Raw genomic sequence first — 23,594 nt, 5'->3', positions numbered from 1 at the left:
GGTTAATTTGAATCATTTGAGGAATTATTGAACTTGCCATTTCCCCCCCCAACTGAACCGATAATTTTTCTGAAATATAGGCCCACATTCTCCACATTTCAGTATGTGTAAGTTCCATGGCCTTGTAAAGCATTATGTTTAATGCCCCATAGGGTGGAATTACATGTAAAATTTCAGCTTGCTCAAGGTTTCCTTTATGGTGGTAAATTTTGTATCTTTTTCCTCAGGTGACAAGGACAACTGAATGCCAGTATCTTTTAACTGATCATTCTTTTTCACAGTGTTCTCCGAACATTTTGATTATATACCTTTATTCCTAAGAGTTAAGTATGCACCTTTAATTTAAATCTATATTTATCCATCACAAATATGTCATTGCACATTTTTTTAAAATTAGAAAAAACAATGTTGAAAAGACATAGAACTAGAAATGCGAGTCACTGAATAAGCATGCCTGGGGTGTGTGTACCCCCAGTATGGGTAGTGCTATTATTTCTTAATAGCCTTCATACGCTTACTTGGCAGTTATTTGGTTGAGATACTTGCGAATAAAACTGGGGGAAAGACCAATACTGGGGAAAAGAGTTGTAAAAGAGAGAAGTGATAGTTGTTTAAAAGAAAAGGCCTTTCTGGACACGGACTAGTATGCCAGGCTCTAGTCATTTAATATAACATCAAGGTTTTCTTTCTGAAAAATGTGGCAATGCACCTGGACTCTTTCTAATGCTCTACCATAGCCACCGGCAATATTAATATGAGGTAGAGTCCTCCCTCCCCCCACAGCCCCCTCGTCAGGACACTGTGAGATTTTAGACAGATAAATGCTAAAAGAGAAAGAACCCTATGTACCAAAGGCAGTGTTTACCGCATGTAATACATATCATTGTTTGTCTCCTGGAGTGAAAAATACTTGTGTCGTGCTGTTAAAATGCACTCCTGACAGACCAGTGCTTGCTATTATAGGGTCCATTGCTTAAAAAAATGATACACTGACAGAAATACAATTTAAGAAAATTTAACACCAAGGGCAGCCAACCATGTAGGCTACTATTAAGGGCCCAAAACTCAAGGCCAGGGGTTTATTTAAAAAAAGAGGCACAGTGTATTTGCTAGCGGTAGGCAAAGTAAAAAGGGGGGGGGGGGGATCTAACTTGAATTCCTCGCTCTCTAGTCTGTAGAAAATTAATGAAAGCAACAGTTCAATAGGATTTTATTGCTGAGATGTTTAAGCGAAACATTTTAAGGACGCTTCGGAATTTTTAAACAGTTACTTACCATTTAGAAAGCTGTAACACTGCAGTGCGTCACCAATTGTTAGCGTCCTCGTCTAGGCACAGCCAGTGATTTTTCTTAAAAGGTGTAGTCAGAGCTGGTTAATCTGAACCACTTTGTTCATTTCACTTTTGCGTGTGTAATTTATAAATATATTTGAGATTGACAGGTCAGCAGCACCCGCAATTACTGCAATTTAAAATGTGAGCTATTGTCCAAGTACTTTTATGGGCCTGGTTCGGTAGTTAAATGCATTGGGTTAGTATTATAACAAGGCCTTTTGAGAAGGAAAATAACCAAATGGGAGATGAGATGAGATATATTGGATTTCAGAAGAGTACAGCATGTTCTAATGAATAAACTGCTATTGAATGATGATAAAGCATGTGTTTTTTAAGCTATCACATGGCTCTATTATTAGGAGAGAAAATTCCATGAATTTAGATGAGATGTATTATCTAATTTTACCATTTTACAAACAAATCTGCCACCCAATAATATTTGATACCAACTGTGTATGGATTACGTGTTCCTTTGGGAGAAAGGTTACAAAAGTAATACAATAAATAATCTGGGCTTCAAGGAGCTTAACTCGGGTATCAGAGAAATAGGAAAATAAAAGTCTGCTATGGAGAATCAAAAGATTGTATCTTGCATTTTCTACCCAGATGGTATAGTCTTATATCCATACCCCAGGATGAGCCTTGGAAGGCATTTGGTACAGCCAAGAAAGGATGTCCAAAGATGAAATAGAGTGTCTTTGAAGATGTCTTCCAGGATTCAGTTCACCTGAATCTGATAATATTATGCAACAGATTTTTTTTTTCTATGAACATGGAAGATAATGCATATTGTGAAATTGGTCCAGACACATTGTCCAGGGCCTCTGTGGCTCAGCCATGTGTTGGACCAGACCCAGAAATGTTTGCTGAGGAAGATGTTGACCTCAGCTCTCCTTGCCACATCCATGTGATGGCTCTCTACTGGTGCACATGTTTTAGTCACATTGCTAAATTCATATGTGTGTTTTATCTTACCATGGTATCTCTTCAGTCTGTGTTCTTACCAGAGAGTACAACTTAAAATGCTGCTTTTCAATGCTTATTCTTAAAAAGTTATATAAAGGAAAGAGCATTTATGGTGGATTATGAAAACCTGGAAGTTAGTTCTCCTGAGAGTTTTAAATTTATCTAGGAATAATTCCAGAGAGCTATGCACTTGACCTTGAGGCCTATTGTTTTGGCTCCTCAAAAATTTTGAAGGAATTATATGTCAGGGTTTTACTATTAGCTTGTATTGAAAAATTTAAAAAAAAAAATAGTGTCTTGGGGATGGTGTTGTGAACTTTGTTTACAACAGACTCACTATTGAAATTTCCTCCAGATGTTAGAATAAGTTTCTGAGACTCTAAACAATTAAATGGTATTTTTCTCAGGACTTTGAATTATATATTTGTTTACATTTTATCTTCTTTGTCTCCTGCAGGCTTTTACCCATTTTTTTTTTATTACTAGAGGCCCAGTGCACAGATTCATGTACCAGTCGGGTCCCTTGGCCTGACCTGCAGGGATCAGCCAAAACCAGCTCTCCATCCCCCAAAGGGTCCCAGATTGTGAGAGGGCAGTTTTTGGGTGATGCTCCTTAGAATCGGGCTCCCTCCTTTCTGGTTCTGGGTGCACCACCCAAGAATCACAGCTGACAAGTCACCTCAGCTCAGCAGCTCCTGCATTAAGAGTCTGCCCTCTTGTGGTCAGTGCACATCATAGCTTCTGGTCGGACAGTCACTTAGGCTTTTATATAGAGAGAAGCTATCTGAAGCCATTTATTTCATCTGAGGATGACTTTTGAAACTTTTGAAATGAGACAGTTTAAATAGTTGGAATGAGTGAACAAATAATGGAGAATAAATAGACATGGGAGCACATGAGACATGTTCAGATAGCTGATTGAAAGGAATTTGGGAAAGGGAGGCTATGATGAAATTAATTCTCTAGTTTAGATGTTATATATATGAAATATAGGGTGTCCCCAAATATATACACACTTTGAATAATTATAAAGGTATTTTTTCCACTGGGTCCTCTGGAACCCCTCATTGTCCATTGTCAATCATCTTTCCTGTGTCCACAATCTTTTGCAAAGATGCTTTTTTCAATCAAAACATTTTCTTAACTGAGTTTCATCTATTGCTTTAAAGTCTGTCTCTTCTTTAAGGAGGAGGTTTCCTTTAAGTTGTCAACAGTGGCATTGCACTACTTCACTCTTGAAATTCCATATCCAAGGAAGCCAAGAGGAGAAGCTGGCATTCTCTTGGATCCACTCAGCCACCTTCACTCATTAATAAAAATGTATCCTCCAGTGAAACTCATACAGTCTAGTTACACTACTTTATATCCCTTCTCACTCCTGTCATTTTGCCACAGTTCTAGGAGATTTTAAAAGGCTTATACCTGACCCATCTAAAACCTACCCCTACCTTGTTGAACCTCCTTAACCGTCCAGAATGTCAGTCCTCTATCCCCAAAATCACATACAGCTCTTGGTCCTTAAAGGAAAATATTCCATCTTCAGAATCATAAACTTTGTCAAACCAATCTGTCTAGCTTGCATGACAACTGCTCTTTAATTTCAGACACTCAGCCTTCCATTATGTCTTTTTCTCCTAATTTGGTCAAATATATCAGGATCCTGTCCTTCCATGACCAGCATGAAGCCACCTGTTGATCATTAGAGTCCCCCCATCCATTCCCTCACCCACGTCTACCCTCCTGCCTCAGTGCTCACCAAGGCTGCAATCTGGCCAGTTGGCATTGGTATACCACTCCCTCACTTCTGCTCCTTGAATATTGCTGGAAAACAAGCAAATAAAATAACGATTGATGCTCCTACAAATAATTTGTTTCTCCCTCACTGGGCCTCAAGAGCTGAGCCAGTTATTTGTACTTGGCTACCATTCTTACCCATGACCTTCAACAGCTCTACCAAACATTTATAGCTCTCCTTGAGGCTTGTTCTTTGGATACTTGTTCTGATTCCTTTTCTCAGCAGATGCTCTTGCTGCCTCCATCAAAACTGAAGGCATCATGTTTGATTAAACTACCCTCTTAACATATTGACATTGCATATACTTTTTCATTTATCTTTAACTTCTTTTATCTCATCTTTGTTCCTTTTAAGGCTAATTCTATATACTTAGCCCCAGTCCCTTCAATACTCTGGATTTTTATGAGGTGTCTTCTTTTCCTTTGGTATTTTATTATCTCCTTTTTTTTTTTTTTTTTTTTTTTTATAAACTCTTGATCCTCAACATATGAATATATGCAGGACTTTCCTATCCTGAAAAAAAAAATCTTTATCCCTCAAATATATGTTGGTATTATTTAAGTCCTTTGTTTCTCAAGTTTTTTTTTTTTTTTAAAGAATAATCTATCCTCATATCCTCATCCATACTTCCTCAGCCTCATTTGCTTCTTGTCACTTATGATCTGGCTTAGATCACTAACCAGTCTACTAGAATTTCTCTTCCTGGTATCAATTGCTAAAACCAATGGGCATTTTATCAGGGATTATATAGTTTCTTTTTTCTTTTAAATGTTGGTTACTCTTTTCTAAGAGCTTCCTACTATCTTGGATGCTATGACCATACTACATAGTTTAGATTCTTTTCTGGGTGTGTCCTCCCCATCAGACACTTAAAAGAACACTGACCTTGTTGAGGTGTGCTTCTTTTCTCTAGGGGGATATTATTTGTCATCATGGTCTTAGTTGCTGCTCATATTGTGATGGCCCTTAAATCTCTACCTGCTGTGCTTTACTCAACTCGAAGCATAAGCCATGTATATCTAGCAGCTTCCTTAGCATCTGTAGTTGAATGGCTCACAGGAAACTCAAACTCGAAATGTCTATAAACACATATAAAGTTAACGTAACTCTAATATAGTCCTTTAATCTGATAAAGATAATACAAAATATATAGAAACTAACTTTATTTATGAATACAGGTATAAAAACTTGAAAGGTTTTGACAACATTTAAAAATGTATGGACAGTTAATAAAACTCAGCAGCCATTGAAAAACTTCCAGATAAGGAGAAATAAGAGGAAGCTAGTTAAATATGATTAAGAAATTTTAGTGAAACTGAGCAGCAAATATATAAAACAGTTAGATACCGACAGAGCCATTTCCATTAAAAGCAGGACTGTTGTCACTTGTATTCAATGTTGTTTTAAAGGTCCTTCTAGCTAATGTAACAGGAAAAGAAAATTAAGTATCAGTATTAATATTAAAAAATAAAATTAGTTTCTTTGTAGATAATTAGAAAAACTCAAGAATTAATAAGAACAGTTGGCAGAGTAGCTAGATAAAAGACAAGGTAAATAGAATTGTAGTTTTACTCTATGCCAAAAAAAAGTTTAAAAAAATGACTCAGTAGAGTTGAGAGGAAAAGAAATTCATTAAGAAATGAAACATTTTTTTAAAAAGATAAGCATTAGAGTCCAGCATGCCTATGAAAAAAACCTTTTTAAAGGAAAACTGCTAAACAGATTGTCCTCTATGTTTTTCTTCACACATATTAAATAAATATAGAGCAATTTCAATTGGACTGAGGACAGGGGGGGTTAATTATGAAGGATGGTTCTAACATTGAAATAAAGTTACTCAGATGATGACAAATAATTCTTGAGTATTCTAGATACTGGTCCAGAGACAGGGACTGTCACAGGGAAAAATACAGATAAAAACCTTTGCCCTTGTGTATCTTATGTTTTAGTACTATGTTTAAGGTATTTTCCATGAGCCTGGAACTGTACTAAGTGCTTTACAGATGTAAACTAACTCGCCCTTTGGGGAAAATGTACTCATTTTAGCGACAACTACCCTGAGGCACAGGATGATTAATTTATTTAGCCAATAGGTTGCCAAGATGCAAGTGGTTGAGGAAGGATTCGAATCCAGAGAGTGTGCCTCCTAAACCTAGTCTGACTGCCTGCACTTTGTGTGTGGTGACCCTAGTCATAGTGTGCCATCATGCTGCCAAGAAGAAGCAAGGGCACTAGTCGCTTATCATACACCTGGGTTACCTTTCCACGCTACTGGCATACCATTGCTAAGATGCCGGTCAACTCAATGTACACCTGGGAGGGTATGAAGTACCTACCAGGAGACTTGTTTCTCATCAGTGGCATCAGACACCTTACATTTTAATTCCGTTCTGAAGCTCACCAAACAGTTCCTGTGAATCATACTCATTATTTTTCTGCTAATATTTTTTTAAATATATTTTATTGATTTTTTACAGAGAGGAAGGAGAAAGATAGAGAGCTAGAAACGTCGATGAGAGAGAAGCATCGACCAGCTGCCCCCTGCACACCCCCCACCGGGGATGTGCCTGCAACCAATAAATGTACATGCCCCTGACCAGAATCGAACCTGGGACCCTTCAGTCTGCAGACCAATGCTCTACCACTGAGCCAAACTGGTTTCGGCTGCTAATGTATTTTTTAATGAATAGAGAGATTTAGACCATTCTTTGTTCTTTGGTGTTTCTTAAGCCTATTGGAAAACAGCCAAAACATTTCATAAGGCCTCCTCTGAATACTTAATAATGTGTATGTAAAGCCATATATATATATATATATATATATATATATATATATATATATATCCTAGAAAGGACATTTTGTTCTTTTAAAAAAATCCCTATGGAAGTTTATGACCTTTGTAATCAATGCCTTTTTTAAAAACTGGACTCTAGAGAGTGTTTGGGTTGGAAAAGGTCACCTATTTGCAGTGATATATTCTGTCAAGAGTGTGTATAAATGTAATATACTAGACCTTAACAATGCAATATATTTTGTTGGAATAAAGGACTTCCTTTTTTGCCTTTTATTTCAAATGAGACTTTATTAAGTCTAGAGCTATGAATGATTTCTTTTTGAATATATTATTTTAGTGAATTACTATAGTGCTTTGGAATTTTGAGTCAGATCTGAGTCTGGGCCAGGTTGGGATGGTTTTTCACCAAAGAGACACAACTTTATTCCCAACCCCCAGTCTCTTTCGGCCCGACTCCTCTCCTCTCCCCCCAGTACATTTAACCTTGAAGAGGTGGGAGGTTATTTTGAAGTTATATTGTTCAACTGAACTAAGTAAAAAATAGTATATTTCAAACTTGAGCAGCTTAAACGTCCTTTAGAAGGGAAAATAAAGGAGATTCCTCCATTGAATTTGAGAACGTTACAGTACTGTCACTTTAGGTTATTACTTAATATTTTCTAAGTTTAATAAAATTATAAGAGGTCAAAGGAAAACACAATCTGTATTGCCTGGGAGAGGATGGGATTGGCATGAGAGATGAGGCCATAACGTATTTGACATGGAAGAAGCTGCCTACCCAAGCTCTGATGTCTATTGTAAGTTGAGCAATGGTGCAAATGGGCTGGTCAAATTAAGCGGAGAGTTGCCATGAGGTAAGGATCCACAGTTTAATTTAAATTTCATATAAGTAATGGGTACTTTTTTTCAAGTAGAAGTATACCCCATGCAACAATTTGGAACCTTAAATATGGGAACCCTAATTACAAGTGAGAACTTAGTCCTGTAGAATTGGTCCAGAGAGCCATCCTGGACAGAATGTGTATTATTATGTGGATAAGAGAGAGTCATTGTAAGTCATTGAACAAATGAATGACATGAGGACATGAGAGCTTGGAAGAAAAGTCCTCTTCCCATATGTGCAAACAGGTTTGTTATGAGGAAAAAATCTATTTTTGTTGTTGTTGTTGTTATGCCTACTTGTCTATCTCTCCAGAACTAGACTGCAAACCTGTTGAGGGTAGGGAAGTGTCATATTTGTTTTACGGCATCTAACAGGAAACCTGACAGGGCATAGGAGCTCAGTAAATACTGACTAGAAGGCAGGAGGAGGGAATGGGGTAGAATGAAATATTCTGCAAGCTGAAATGGTTGTAATCAAGTGACAACAGAATAGAAACAACAGAATAATTGTCAGGGGATGAGGAAAATGCGATTTTTAATAACTGAGCATCGTGGACGAATCGCAGGAAGAGATGGTCCTGGAAGCTGGAAAGAGGCTCCAGGACTATCTTGAGAATAAGAAGGAGGTGTGATTCAGCACAATATTCAGCCTGAATGTTGGGGCACTTTTGGAGCTGCTTGCCTAAGTTAGAGATATAATATTTTGACCGGTGCTTTTTCTTACTAATATTACCAGGTATTATGGGTAGAGATGATACCAGTTAGCAAGTTTTCTGCAGTTGCTAATTACAGTACAGATGGATTGCCACCTAATACCATCTGGAACATCATCAAAGATAGATCTAATTCATTCTGAGTACCCCCAGGTAGTTGTTGTCTCACATGGTCTCGGTAGCCTTGCCATTAGTGGGTTATTTCTATAAGATATAGTTCAGGAAAGGACATGAGGAGGGTGGTCTGATCATCCCTATTTTTGACTTTCACCTGCAGATGTTATATCCATTATATACAGGTTTCAAAATTAGTTAATATTGTATTACTCTAGTCAGTATAAGTAAAATGCCTATATATAACCTAATTAGTTGGCAAGGAAAGAGTACTAATTTTCAGTAATGACCTGCTCTGTAATTCAGTAATTTCAAAGCACATGATACATGTACTAGGCAGTGAGTAAAGGAGAGGGCATGCTATTGAGCAAGAGATAAACAGAGGGACATATGATGGTACAGATGCTGTAAGGTTCATATAGAATATGAAAACAATTGCTTAAATACCCAAAGGAGGGTGTTATTCATTTTGTACCAGGGAAATCAGAGGGACTTCTTAGATCCAGTGGCATTGAATGTAGAAAAGGAATACTAGGTGTCCAGGAAGAATAAGTTTAGTAGGAATGATAAGCAAGCAGGCATTAAAGTACATGGTGAGTTCAGGGAGGGGAGAACATGGTGGGGGTGAGTTCATGGAGGAGAGAAGACAGAGAGGAAGGCAGGGCATACAGGTTGTCCCTTTCATGGGCTTCATGCAGTGGGGAGCTATAGAGGTTTATAGGCAGTAGCAACAAATGGGTCTCTGTTATGGAGCGTGAAGAACAGGGCAGACCAAGCTGGCAGAATAGACGTTACAGCCGAAACCAGTTTGGCTCAGTGAATAGAGCATCGGCCTGAGGACTGAAAGGTCCCAGGTTCGATTCCAGTCAAGGGCATGTACCTTGGTTGTGGGCACATCCCCAGTTGAGGGTGTGTAAGAGGCAGCTGATCGATGATTCTCTCTCATTGATGTTTCTTTCTATCCCTCTCTCTTCCTCTATATAAAAAATCAATAAAATATATATTTTTTAAAAAGATGTTATAGCTAGGAGGTCATAGCCTGAGCCCAAGGAAGACATGATGCATGCTAGAGGGAGGTCACCTAAAAGGAAGAAAAAATGATATGACATTTGAGAGAGAACTAGCAAGTTTGGCTTTGGGGGTTTCAGGAGAGGAGAACCAGTCACAGATGAACCTGAAACCTTTGGTTTGAGGGACTTGTAGAATGTGGAGACATCCATTTTAACATTGACCATGAGGGGTGAGGGTGGGTATGTAGTCTGCAGAAAAGAGTGATGTTATGTGTAAGAAGAACTAGACTTGCCTCATAAGGACCCAGTGAGTGGAAGTTCTAGGGAAACAGATGTTAGCCTTCATCATAAACCCTTCCTAGAGGTAAGTGAAGAAAGAGCGATCCTTAAGACATGGGAGGAATGAATTGCCTCTGTTGTGTTGAGGTAAAGGGGGAATCCGTGGGGTTCAGCTCTCTGACGAACTATCTGGGCACATTACATCAGTCTGAATGCCTCATTTTCCTCATCTTCGTAAAATGAGGGGTCACCTACCACCTGCCTTATTTGCTCATCCTGAGGATTAATGAGGTAACCTGTGAAAAATGCTTAAAACAGCGTCAAGTCCAGAGGCAGGGCTAAATAAACATTAGCCCTCATTCGCCGAGCCCTTCCATAATTGACCAGATTTCATATTGATATTGATTTGAGATGTTTCTTTAAAATGCGAGCACAGGAAAACCTTTTAACTGATGTGACTTGCTGAGGTATAATTATCAGTGAGGACTAAGACTTTTAGTTGCTTTTTTCCCATTAGAAAAATTCCTTGTAGACGGAATCACCTTTAAAATGTGGAAATTGATCTTCTGCTTATGTTTTCTAATATAAGTAAAGCTTCTGTTTTTTGTTTTTCTCTTGTGAGTTTGTCTCTCGATGTTAAGCTCCAAAAGAAAATGCTGAGCTTTTTATGAAAACGGGACAGACATTATAATGTTGGGTTTAGATTATGACTTGGAAGCTAGTGTCGGGTTAAGTAGTATGGGTTGCCCTGTCATTGTTTGTTTGTTTTTTCTTTGTTTCTTTCTTTCTCTTAGTTACCCGTTTGTCATACTATCTTATCTATCTTACTTGGGTTGAGAGCAATAAAGGAGTTCCAATCTGGAGTGAGTGAGTACCAGTCTGGGTATCAGGAAGAATAGATGGCTAGGTTTCCATCAGAGCTGCTAATTGGCTACTAGATAGATGTGAGGTGATTTACTGCTACCTCTGTGCCTCGGTTTCCCCACCAATACAATGGCTGCCACCTGTCACCTCTGAATTAGTATGACAAAGTTAATTTTTCTGTAAGATTTTTTTTTCCCTAATGGCCAGTATATATTTGCAGTTGGACACAAGCTAGTTATTTATCTCTGTGCCCTGAAGTTAATAGAGAACAGATAGGAATTCTTTATTAAGAAAACTGAGATTTAGCATTAAAAAGCGGTAGGAATAAGAAGGGAACTTTCTAATTCCTTTCTTCCCTCCCCTCTTCCCACCCCTCTCCCCTCAAAAAACCACATAGTTGGTGAAGTGCTTTGAACCCTAGATTGTAGGAAAAGGCACCCAGTAATGCCAGCCTGCCAGTCCGGGCTGCTGGAAATATCTCTGATGCCATCTGTCACAGGAGAGTTTAGGTTGGGGAGCAGCAAATCCATGGCTGGGGCCTCAGAGTTCAAAAGCGGGTCTCTCCTGTCTTCCACACAGCGGGGTGGGTGTGTGTGAGTGTGTGTGTGTGTGTGTGTGTGTGTGTGTGTGTCTCCATCACTATCTGTTTTCAAGCATTTTCATTGATCCTGAATCTGCAACTTCCAAAAAAAAAGGGGGGGGGGGGGGGGGCGGAGAGGAAGAAAAAGAAAAAAAGCCAGGAACAAGGCTTTAAAGAGCCACTGTTTGCAAACCATTGCAAGGGTTCTGTAATTTCAATCACTGTTATGGAGATAGGTACTACACGGGGGCTAACCACACGGACTTCCTCTCACTCCTCCGGGGGTCCCCTGCTTTGGCAGAGTGGGGGTGGGTGGTGGCTGGTTTCCCAAAGGGAACAGGTGAGCTGCAGGTCCAGCACGTGGCCAGGTTGGTGACAGGGAAGCCGAGCAGTAGCAATTAGGCAGTGGAGTGAGGCTTCTCAGGGGCCAGGGCTCCGGGCCGGAATACATTCCTCTCCTAATGCGACTTGATGGAGATAGAGTGAGGGCCTATCAGGTGTGAAAAGCCCTGCTGCTCCTGGCGTGGAGGGCCCTCCAGACGGTGATTTGGCGACGTCAATCTAGTCATGCTTGATTTGGACACTTAACACGGGAAAGCAGGATTTCTCTACCCCTGATCAACTTCTCAATTAGCAAGCTGCCTTGTGTAACGGCCTTGTTTTGCAATCCCTCAGGGCTGCTTCGGGGGTCATTAGGGTGAGAAAACTTGAACAGCGAGCTTGGAGCTTGGCTGGGAGCAGAGAGGGAAGGAGCCGGAGAGCTCTCCTCAATACGCAGAACCCCGTTTCAAGTTGTTTGCTTTCATGGGATTGATGCTTGGCACATTAAGGAGCTTAAGGATCCAGTATCTTTTTTAAACTGGCCCCCTTATCGCCTTTGCAGCTGACAGGTTTCTTTTTTTTCTTTTTTTGACAGGCTGAGAGTAAAAAGAGATAACTAGTAGGTTAGTACTGTATTTATCCATGTGGACACACGAGCACATAGAGAGACGGGCACGCTGATGCTCAAATATCTTTTAAGTTGTTTTTCAGAGCTTCTGGTTAACAGGCAATGCCAGATTTCAAATATCCCAATATCTCATTTATCTATTGTACATTCACATGTCTGGGCTCCAAACTTTATTTCTGCTATGTCTGACTTTGTTTACTAATTGTTGTTTATTCAATATTTTCCCTCTAAACACCAATTAATATTTAGGTGGGTAATATATGTGCATGTGAGGTTTATGTGATGGGCATTTGTGACCAGAAATTGAAATAGCTTTAATTAATATGGGTTTTTGCTTATCTGTGATTTGACTAAATAGCTTATTCCCAGTTTTAATAAAGAAATTAAAATGTCCAGGGATTTAAGCATAAGTTCTTTATAAAAATGTACCTGGATAGGAAAATAAACACAGAAAAGTATTTTGAGAATTGTACTAATTACTTAGAAAATATCTCTACCTGCAATAATTATAGGCTTATATTTGTAATTTCCTGTTTTTGAAAACTTATTTTCATATCCACTTGGCATTATCTCACCATTAGAAAATTAGATGAATGAAAAATAGTATCAAAATATTTTAGAGGATTCTGCCTTCATGTAATATTTTTAGAGTAAATTATTTCAGCATATATTCCAAGGCAGGTTTTCCCAAAGGTGTTTCAAATTTCTTTTGAAAATTATTTATTTTATTGACACTGAGCAGAGCTTCATATGGTTAATAACATTTGTATTATTCTGAGATAACTGAATTCAATGTATTTATAAACTGGAAGTTAGCTACATATTGATGTTACACACCTCAGTATATCCTCTACTTATTAAAAGGTTTTGACATCCAGTTTTCAAAGTGTTCAAGAATAGTTAAAATTCTGGACACTGCGGCATAGCAATTTCTAAGAAGCACTTCAAGTAAGTCCTTAAGGTGACACAACAAAGGAAATACCTCAGTAGCTCTCTTTTATAAAGAAAATCCATACACATTTTGAAAACTAAGTCTTTACTTAAACTCAGTGCTATGAAAAGTGCTTTCAACACTATTCAGAAACATCATGTATGTTTATGAATGATATTCTATGTGTATATACAAAAATATAATCTATAGGTTTGATTGTAACTTTTTGCATATTTTTACAACACAAAAATGTGACCTTAATGTTTCTCCTCCATAATACTTTGTTGAGTGTTATACTAATTTATTATAGAAAGCATTAAACTTGGACAAATTAATACTAATGAATTATTCCACTTTCTTTCACAAAACTGTTTTGTCCTTTTGAGTCTTCTTTTGTTTTTTCTTTATTCCAAAAAGGAACTCATCTAATCCTATAAATAATTATTTTCCTGGCTTTATTTTGGTAATTATTTTAAATCCTACGTTAAGCCAATTCAAAAATCCTTTAAAGGATTTTCAAATTTAAAAAATTCAATGTGTCTATATATTGAATATGTATAAATGCTAACCCATGTTGAAAAGGTCTAAACTCTTTTTACTCAGTTTTGAGAGAATGTTATAAATTCAATCTGACAACTAAAAGTCAGATGATCTGAATTAGCTTTTACCTGAGTCATCCAGTTACACTTCAACTAGAATGAAGAATCACAGAATTTTAAAATTATGCAAAAGCCCTTAAAGGGTATTTAGTTCAGTCTACCTATTTGGGTCAAAAGAGGATTAAAGAACAGAAACTTTGAAATCTCTGAATTCTAATTGATCTTTAGCTATTACTAGAGTTGCCATATAATTTTCTATCTATCCCAAGACACTTAATAAAGAAAGCACTTCTAACAATCAGATGAAGCCACAGGAATATGTACAGGATTGTTCTGGGAAAACTGATATAGGAGTACCCTTATTGCAGATAGTTCACCCACATATGATATTTTCAAATGGTAGTTTTGAGAATACTTTCTTATAAGGATTTAACAATAATTGTCCATTAGCATTAAAAGATGTCAGATGTATAATTTGCTTTGTAGAAACTACTTTTAAGAAAGAGAACAAATAAGATATATTCCAGGAATCTTGGCCGGTTGTGTTAATGGAACTTGGAACTAGGGAACACTTGGGTGCCTCCATAACATAATATCCGTAGTTAAAAAAAAAAAAAAAAAAGATAACATTTTATACCTCTTTTACACCTCTTTTTTCTTTGGTAAATTTAATTTATAAAATAAACAAAATGATATCCCCAATCCTAAAAATAACTTATTATAATTAGGCTGTTTCTTCAGAGAAGTAAGACAAAAGATTTAAATGAAATTTAAACCTAAACTGTAGATAATAGGTCCTTATATAGTTTGTCACTATTCTCCTACAAAGTTATTTTGCTTTGAAGTAAAACATACTAATTAATCCCAGAAGAAGTGTTTGTTTGAACTTTTACTAGCTAGTATCTAGAGAAAGTAAATGCCTTATCTATTCTAGGTAAATTATTTGCTTACTTTGTGTAAATAATCACATAATTACTGTCACTAACTCGTAATTTCTGGATATGAAAGATACATTTTATATCAGAGAAAGTTTTGCATTGCAGTTCAGATCACACTGTCATCATTGAATTAGTGTTGCCAGGGGAGCCCTAGTGAGTCTTGGTCAGTGCCTGATGAATGAATGAGTAGTGCTTGAAAATGGTGAAATTGACATGTGAAGACAGGTGGCTTCAAAGAAAAAGATCAAAGAAAAGGTATTTCCCATGATGAATTCACAAATAACTGTTTTCAACATAACCTTTACCACCTTCATGTAGAAATTATTTATTTCTTTTCTATTTTTCTTCTTGAAGCATCTCAGTACTACAAGTTTGTTAGTTATGAAATAGGTAAAAATAATAATAATAATAATAATAATAATAATAACATTGTCAAATAAGATACATACCTCTCCACTTTCTTGTTCAACTTTACATCTAGTGTATGCAAAGAAATGTGTGAAGAAGTAGTATAGTAGAGAAGGTAATTATGGGCCTCTAAGAATCTGTAAAGATCTCAAAAGACTTCAATGTGATTTTTAGGAAAATATTACTTTCTTAAAAAGTTTCCACCTTGAGAGACCAGTACAATGTTAAGTAGATAACGTGGGTTTTTGTTTTGTTTTTTTAATTCATGTTAGAATAGATTCTCACTTTAAAAGAATTTTAAAAGCTTTTATTATAAAATTAGATGTATCATATTCCCATTAGCATTTATTGTACTTAGTTAAAACCAGTGTCTAGTTTACTTTGATCTACCAACAACTTCCTCACTGATATCAAGGGAGAGTTATATAGTAACTAAATTGCCACATTATCTATAAAAATAGTCAGATTTTGCCCTAGCTGGTTTGGCTCAGTGGATAGAGAGTTCTGGGTTCAATTCCCATCAAGGACACTTGCCTGGGTTGCAGGCTCAATCCCCAGTAGGGGGCATGCAGGAGGCAGTCAATCAATGATTCTCTTTGATCATTGATGTTTCTATCTCTCTTCCTCTCCCTTCCTCTCTGAAATCAGTAAAAATATATTTTTAAAATAGATTTTTATGCTCACATAAAATCTGTGACTGATTTGTCCTCTCCCTCATTAATATCTTAAAATTAGCAGAGATGCCATAGTGACTAGATGAAATATCCACTATTAATTTATTTAAACTATCTCTATTTTAGTTCTTTTGTTTTACTCTTTCTTTTTTTTTTCTACCTCTTGTTACTCTACATCTTTCCATAACTGTATGTAAAAATTTGAAAAATCTGTGTTTTTTTTTTTTTTAAATATTGTAACAAGCTCAACACGTTTCTTTTATTCAAGCTACAAAAGATTCTTTTCCGTTCCAAGATTTTATGATTTTATGAAATGTTGGTACAATTGCCATATTTGTTCAGAAGTATTATCCTCATCAAATGTTGAAGGGAAAACATTCAATTTTACTTTTTTCCCAAATTGCTTCTCCCACTAGGTTGTAGTGCCGATCATAAATAGCAGTAACACCTGCTCATAAGGCTTTGGAAAAATGGGCCTGAGGAAAAACTGATGGTTATTTGTTGAAAGTGAAAGTATAATATTTAAACACCATTTGCAACTTTTATCTGAGGCGGGCATGGAGAGGGAGATGATGCTTCTAAGGAAACCTCCCTCTGTCAGGTCATTAACCCAGAGGCTTCTGTCCGAGGCAGCCCCTCCTTGCCCTGGGTTTACAGGCTATCCTGAGCACTGTGCTGGTGAGGAGAGGACCATATCTGGATAAGAGGTTAGTTCCTCAAGCTCACTCCAATACTAAGTAATGGTCTAAGCTTCTGTATGTAGACATGGTGTATTTCCTGCTCTTCACGAAAGAGCTAGGACAGGGTCAGGCAGCCTAAAGGTCAGCCTATTTTTCTTTATCTATTATTCTGGCCTTCCTAGATCAGAACATGGTAAGTTTAGAAAGGGACTAACACTGAGTAAGCCTAAAATTGGAAAATAGGTTGGACATTGTCATCCATTTCAGATCATGGATGCACTGTAGTGATTTGCAACATTAGCATACAGACTTTTAAGTTAGAAGAAAATAACTCTGGCCTTCGTTTTTTTGTTTGTTTGTTTGTTTGTTTTGTTTGTTTGTTTGTTTGTTTTCCTATTCCAAAGGCTTAGAACACTGGAAAGAGATTTCTAGCATGGATGTCAATTAGAAAATTCCGTATCTCCATTTGTTTAACTGTGATAAGCCTTGTATATCTAGATCGAGGGCTACAGGAAACTTGAGGCTTTGGGCCAGCACTGCTCAATAGAAATAGAATGTGCTTCACATATTAATTTTAATTTTTCTAGCAGCCCCTACATGAAAAGGAAAGTTCTTTAAAGGTGAGATTTTAAAAACTTTGCTTTAACCAGATAGATTTAAAAGATTATCATTTCAAAATATAATTAATATTTTTAAAATTGTTCATGAAATATTTTACCTTTCTGTGCTAAGCCTTGAAACTGGGTGTATATATCACACTTAGGACATATGTGGATACGGACTGGTCACATGTCAAGTGATCTGTAGCCACATGTGGTTAGTGGTTACCATATTGGTCAGCACAGCCACAGGCAGCGAGTAGAAAGCTTGGCTTCTGAGATGATTGGAGGTGAGGAAGGAACCAGCTCTGTGGTGAAGCATAAGGTCTGTAACTCCATATGGAGGGCACTGCTGTTTTGTTTCCCTGGACCATCTCAGGTCTAAAGCAACCTATTTTGAATCATAGTCCCCAAGTTGGGGTAGACTGTGCTTATTTAGGACAGGAACTCCTAACCAAGCATTTATGGAGCGTGACCTAGTTCCTCTAGAGCAGTGTTTTTCAACCTTTTTTGGGCAAAGGCACACTTGTTTCATGAAAAAAATCACGAGGCACACCACCATTAGAAAATGTTAAAAAATTTAACTCTGTGCCTATATTGACTATATATAAAGTAATTCTCTTGAATAGGAATCAAATAAACACAAAGAAAGTATTTTATAATTACTTTATTATGAAATATTAAGTAAACAAAATAGTGAAAAATTATAAAATTCTTGTCTTGTCTGCACCTACGGCACACCAGGCAACATCAGTGTGCCGCGGAACAGCGGTTGAAAAACGCTGCTCTAGTGATAGCTCCTGTAAGTCAAGTATAGTTTTAATGGGGCATGAGGTCTTTTTAGAATGTTTCCCTCATCTTTTCTTCACCTGAAATGCAAGACCCAGAGAGATAGGTGACAAACACCTTTCTTCACCTTTAGCATTCCTTTTAACTTTTCTATTGTTCCCACTGTACTAGTAATACTAAGAATAGATCTCAAGAATTCCAGAAAACAAAATTAAGTTGTCTCTCTTCCTGTTCACTGTTGATTTTTTGCCTATAATTTTATTACCCCAACCATGTTATTGTTTAAATGGGTTGGATCATGAGCTGATACTCAAGAAGTTCCACTGGTGATTGGCAGATAGATGCTTAAGAATTAGCCCTCTACTTTGGGTCAGTTCTGTCCAATTCAAGAAGAGTGGAGTTTTGCCTGAGCATAGAAGAGGGACACATTCCGACGACACTTAAAATACTGCAACGAACATGAAACCTCATTCATCCGGGCCAGAGTCACCCATCCAGGCTGTCTAGACTTCTAATATATATCTTATACTGTCTCTACTAATAAAAGGCTAATATGCTAATTAGACCAGGAGACCTTCTAGGAGCCCTTCCAGACGTTCTTCCAGACAAAGCCATGGTGGTGGGGCCAAGGCAGAGCTGGTCAGAGGTGATCAGGCCAGGAGGGAAAGACAGTTGGAGGTGATCAGGCTGCGGGAAGGGGGGGGGGGGGCAGTTGGGGTCTAGTAGGCCGGCAGGCTGAGTAGTTAGGGATGATCAAGCAGGTAGGCAGGTGAGCAGTTTAAAGCCAGTGGTCCCAGGTTGCAAGAGGGATGTCCCCTGAGGGGTCCTGATTGAGGGGGTGCAGGCCAGGCCAAGGGATACCCCCCGTTGTGCACAAATTTTGTATACTGGGCCACTAGTCTATAATAATAGAAGCCAAGCAGTAGAACAAACATCTGGGCGACCCTCCAGACAAAGCCAGGGCTGCGAGGGCCGAGACAGCAGGGCTACAAAGGCCTACTCTTGCATGAGTTTTGTGCTTCAGGCCTCTACTATATATATATATATATATATATATATATATATATATATATATATATATATCTCCTTATATCTTAGAGAATACACACATTTGTATATATACAACCATGCATATAGAGGAAATGCAAATATATGTTATGCATGTGCATGCTAAACTTTACTTTTAGCAAGTGGCTTATATGTTTCTGTTTAGTATGATTTATATGTTAATATAAAATATATGAAGGCTGAATGTAATGAGCTAAATTAGAGTTAATTTCAGAGAATAAAAGTACTTAATTATGAAGGAAATAATATCTGAGTTTTCTTTAAACAGATGTACTTGGTTTCTTTAAAATGTGGTCAACACTTTTTTAATTGGCTTTAGCTTAACTTTAGAAACATTCAGAATCATCATGTGCACAAATGTATACTAAAAATAAGTGCTAAGTCACTGTGTACCATTTTTAAAATGTTAAACATTTTTATCTTTTGTTTGTGTGTGTGTGTGTGTGTGTGTGTGTGTGTATTCTGTGTGTGTGCGTGTGCGTGTGTGTTCACTGTTTCCTTTCTTCTTTTAACTCCCACAATATCTTCATCTCTGTGACAATGGAGCACACTCTAAGACCCAACAGAGAGGGAACAATAGGTTTGTCTCTCTTCAGCCTTATAACCATTGAGCTTTTTACATTTTAAATAAAAGTATTGAGTGTTTAAAGTGTTTTTATTTTCCATCACTACGTTCCTTAGTTTAAAAAGTGAAACAGGAAAAGAGATGAGAACTATACTTGTAATAACAAAAAAGCAATTGCCCTTCTCAGTCTGTGGAAATGTTCTCTTTCTTCCCACATCACATATTTAATAAAACTTCACCATCCAACAGTCAAAAGTTAAAGATCTTTTTGGTTGATTACAAATTCATTTACTTAGAGAATAAACTTTCTTTTCTCTGTTCATCTCTAGATTTTCTGCAGAAAGTTTTTTTTACATAGGATGATGAGTAAACCGACTTATCCTCAATATTAAAAATATGTATTTACTGTTGAATTCATGTATTTTCAAGTTGCTGAGAATTGACCGACTACCAGAAGAGAATATTTGGTCTTTGTTCAGAATTAAGGCTTAGTGCAGTGATATTTATTTATGCATCCCCCCTCCTCCAAATAATAAATTAATTTGAATCAAACACTATGCTTTTCATTGGCGAGGGGGAATTTGATCTAGTGACTTGAGCCACCGACCTGGTAAAAAAAAAAAAAAAATCTATAGAAACATCTGGTGCTGTGAAATAAAAGACACTAATACAATGAACACTCGTTCCTGCTCCCTATGCCTGTAGTAAACCATATTTATTATTGCTATGTTAAATGATTATATGTCTTGAGTTTTTCTCTGTCCCCGCCCCCAGGAACTTTAGTAATGGATGCAAAGGAACCCATGCAGACTTCACCTGATTTATGACTATGTTGTGAAAGCTGTTGAACAGTTAGTAAAAAATGCAAAATTTTTTCTGGGAACCTTTAAAAATATAAATGTGTGTTGTCATAGTTTTTGCTATGCCACCCATACACACACAAAAAAAATTATTAAATGTTTCCCTCCTCATGTTCACTGTAGTGTAGGAAGTGTTATACAGCGCACCAGGAGGTTGAGTTCTTGTCCGTAAGAAAGTTTGTCTGTTTGGTTTTTATCTTCGTGTCTGTGTTTAGATGGTCAATACCAGGTAATAGCAGGAAAAAAAATGGAATGCAAAAGAGACAGAAGCCTCCTTTGGGATTCCTGCAAATAGTACTACGCCTTGATATTGTGTGGATGGCAGTTGTCACTTTTTATATTGTAAGTCTATTTTTGGTAGTGTATCAGAAAAAGACAAAGGTCATATAGCGTAAAGCCTATGATGAGCATTGATGGTAAGAAATGATGTAGCCCATCAATGGGCAAATTAACCCCTACCGTGCTTTAATAATCTATAAGACATCTTAAAATGAGCAAAATGGATCAATAACCTTAGTTTTGTTTCCTTTCCCATAAATTTATGAGCTGGAACTCTGTGATTATTCAGATCAACCTTTCAGAAATGATTCCCTTTCAGAGTAAATCTTTGTCTCAGGGTACTACTTACTGAATGTGCTTAGGCCCTTCTTTTATGTGAAGACTGGATTCTAGAAACCTTATAAAGGAGAGATTAGCAAGATCTCTACCTTAACCAGGAAAGTGAATCAGTACTGACACCCTATTAAATGAGTCTGGGTGTGAGGGGTGGGGAGGAAAGGGTTACAAGAATTTCCAGGATTATGAGTAGACTAAATGAATGAGATAATTAAAAGACTCTTCTTAAATATTTCCTAGACGTATCTGCAAAAATCTTAGGAACAAAATGTCTTAAGCTTAATTGATTTATGTGAAAATTCTTTTTGCCTGAGCCCAAATGTCACTTTGGGAAACCAAGGGATCACATTCTATATTTCGAAAAGCCCATGTTGTAAAATGGGGACTCTGCTCCCCTCTCAGAGAATCTCAGTTCTTACTGAGAAAAAGGGAGACCGTGACTGTGGCTCCGGGGTGATCTCTTGCTCCCTGGACCGTAGTGAGGGGGGAAAAAAAAAGTCTAACAAATGCATCGTTTTGCAGTAAATTAGATCAGATTTCCGCATCTCCGCACTCCGTCTGTGAGCTGACAGTTCAGTAAAATGTTCCCTTGTAAGGTTCGCCCTCTTAGGAAAAGGGGCAATAATTCATCATTAGGATTTCAGAGTCCAGGTGTAGATGGGAACTGATGGAGCCTCCAGCGAGGCAGGGAGGGTGCTCAGGAGAAGAAAATTTTATCTGAAGCCTAATTCCCTGGTTACAGCAGAGAATAATTAAGATAATATTGCTTCAAGAGTCCTTTTAATGATTAAAAATCACATATGCAGAATCCGTAAATTGGAGGGCAACAAATTGAAAGGCGGCAACATCGGGGAACTGTTTTTGTGCACGTTGTGGCGGGAAGTGCACCCGTGGCAGCCCCGCTGTACGGGCAGCCACCAGAGACCGGGACCATTCCAAGGACTTTGTTTAGATGCAACAAATCATTTGTCTGTTATTAACCCAGAGCTTGTAATTATGCAGATTGCCATAGATTTTCCTGGGCCTGGAAGTGAGATTGAGGGTTGCTCACAGTATAGCAGGCAGCTCAGGGCTGGCCATGCATTACTGAACTTGCCACATTTATCATGTTGACTGATGGCAGCAGAAGCAGGTCTCAGGTCCCAGTGGTTAATGTAGTGGGTAATTAACTGTCATTTGCCTAGTAATAGGCTGATGATCAATGGTTTGTGTGGAAACAAATTCTAATCAGGTAGCTGATAAATGCTCAGCTAGCGAGAGCAATTGAAATTGGGGGAAACTATGTCCAGAATTTCAAAATGGCATTGTGTGTGTGTGTGTGTGTGTGTGTGTGTTTATTAGGTATAAGCAAACGGAGTCATCCTTGAACACAGCTTTCTCTCAGACTAATCGCATTTTATACCCCAAAGTGCATCTATATTCGTGGAGTAAAGAACTTTTTAAGATTTCCTTATTTCTCAAAAAAATTTTAAAAAGAAAGAGAGAAAGAAGAAACAAATGCTCATGTAAGGGATGTGCCTCCTGAACAGATCACAGGAAGTACACGAAAAGTGAATGCGAAATGTTGGGATGAACGAAGAAATCTGCTGACAAAAGAATAGGATGAAAGCTTTAGTTTGCGATGGTTTCATTTTTAATGATTGCCAGTAGGAGAGGCAAGATATTACATTTTCAGTGACGTTCTTTTTTTTTAAAAAAAATTATTTCCCAAAATAGGGATTGAGAGCACAAAGGTTATTAGAGTTATATTCCTTAAAATAAGCATATTGAAACGCTTTAAAGATTTTTTTTTCAGGGAAAAGAAGCATGCAGCCATCTTTCATTTAGTCTTCTTGAATCTGAACCTTGCTTACGTTTTATCGAGTGTACAGATGATGAAAAGCATTTACAGTTTCTACCCTCAAGGCGCTTAAGTTCTTCAAGAGACAATCTAACAAAAACACAAGCCTGAATGTTGATTATGAGTTTGGCCAGACACTTCGAAGCAGTTCTCGTAACTCTTTCCAACAATCATCATCAGCCTGCTAAGAGGAAATAGTTATACCCTTGAAAATGAGCATGCATGCCTTCAGCAAAGGAGCATGTCTTCAGAGTATATCGAAAGTAATAAGAGAAAAACTTCAGCACATTTGTGCGTAATCCTTAAATTCAATAAAACGAAAGGCTAGGATTCTTTAAAGTACATTTTTATAACTAGAATGAGTTCTCTCCATAGCACCTTTGAATTCATTAGTTTAGAACTGCTTTTAATTTGGTCTTTCCCAGGAGAGCCATTATATTTTTCTCCTGTCAGCCTGATGCTAGAGGAAAAAAAAAAAAAGGAAACTGGCAGATGTGGTGTTTTTCATCTACTTTGCTTCCTAGTTAAAAAGTGCATTAACTACTATGCAAGAATAGGATTTGTGATAACTCTTTACCGCCATTAACAATTTTAAAGAGGCCTGGTTTAAATATTGCCAGTAAAAATGGATAAAATATTTTATTTTCTCCCATTATGCAACTGTGGAGACATTTTATATTGTACTATATTTCAGATCATTACAATAACTATTTACTGGAATCTACAGCAAATAGGATTTTTTCTATAA

At 37.4% G+C, this 23,594-nt stretch overlaps 1 protein-coding gene across 7 annotated transcripts in view; it reads left to right on the top strand.

The window, feature by feature from the left end:
• LMO3 (LIM domain only 3) overlaps window positions 1–23,594 on the top strand; it is a 58,828-nt gene that overhangs the window by 21,728 nt on the left and 13,506 nt on the right. The window lies entirely within an intron of this gene.

The sequence above is a fragment of the Pipistrellus kuhlii genome, unplaced genomic scaffold (genome assembly GCF_014108245.1).
Source record: "Pipistrellus kuhlii isolate mPipKuh1 unplaced genomic scaffold, mPipKuh1.p scaffold_m20_p_3, whole genome shotgun sequence".
NCBI classification, from domain to species: domain Eukaryota; kingdom Metazoa; phylum Chordata; class Mammalia; order Chiroptera; family Vespertilionidae; genus Pipistrellus; species Pipistrellus kuhlii.
The sequence above is the reverse complement of the archived record's forward strand: the minus strand, read 5'-3'. Positions and strand labels throughout refer to the sequence as shown.